Below are 1,050 nucleotides of genomic sequence, written 5' to 3'. Positions count from 1 at the left end.
TCGACTCATAGCACTGAACTGCTGATTTAAGCTACGGATTACGTGGCTCGTTGGGAAAACTTTCCCGAGCTGCAATTGTAGCTTGTATGGCTCAAAGACGTTTTTCAGCAGCCGTAAGGCCTTTTTTGGGTAGTAATTTACCTCGAATTCGAGACTTTAGAGGTCCCATTACCCCTACATCAAGCGGTTGACAAACCGATGTAGCTTTAGCGGGTAATGGGACCACTGTAGTGCATGCCTGTTCGGCAACCACACGCATACCCCCCTCTGTAACGTGACAATAAAAATTGTCCGCTAAGAGGAGGGCAGGGGAGTCAATTCAATATTTTATAATTTTTTATACATAAAACTCTCATCCAGCCAAACTCTTGTACTGTGTAAAAGTGACCACTTGGCAGCGTGCTTAACTCGTTGGAATCAATAAGTCCGCCACGTTTGCCGCGCAGTATGAAGAGAACCGGAAGTTTTTTTCTTCTAAAAACAAACATTTTTAGTAAACAAAAGTAAACAAAATCATATAAAACTTATAATTAGCGCAAAGAAAGAAAAAAATAAAAACTTACCATCAGCGCGAACTGTCAAGACAGCCGTCATGCGTCCGCAGTGTTTTGTCAGATTTTGAATTTTTAGCTGATCCTTTTCGCCCTTTAATTGCCCATGTTCTTGCTGGCGGCAGGTCGAGCTGGATGGCCGTTTCATCCATGTTGTAGATTTCCGGTAGAGAGTATGAACCGTACTTACTCCAAAAAAAAAAAATCAATTGCAAAATCCGTTTTTAAGCGCTGCAGATCCACACTTGGAAGCTTGGTTTCTTGGGCGTTTTGAGTTGAGAATCCGTAACTAAAATCATGTAAAAAAATATTAATAATTCAGTTAATAACTAGCCGAGCGCCGCCGCTACGCGGCGGTAATTTAGGTTTAGTTCTACTTGCTTTGGCCTTCCCACCTCCGCTACGCTTCGGCGGATTAACTATTGAAAAAAACGTTGAGCCCAGGTGCACCTAAATCGATTCTTTTTAATTTCATTAATTTGGGTCAGCTTGATGCTGA

This window comes from Phytophthora infestans, genomic scaffold (genome assembly GCF_000142945.1).
Source record: "Phytophthora infestans T30-4 supercont1.73 genomic scaffold, whole genome shotgun sequence".
NCBI lineage: Eukaryota > Oomycota > Peronosporomycetes > Peronosporales > Peronosporaceae > Phytophthora > Phytophthora infestans.
The sequence above is the reverse complement of the archived record's forward strand: the minus strand, read 5'-3'. Positions refer to the sequence as shown.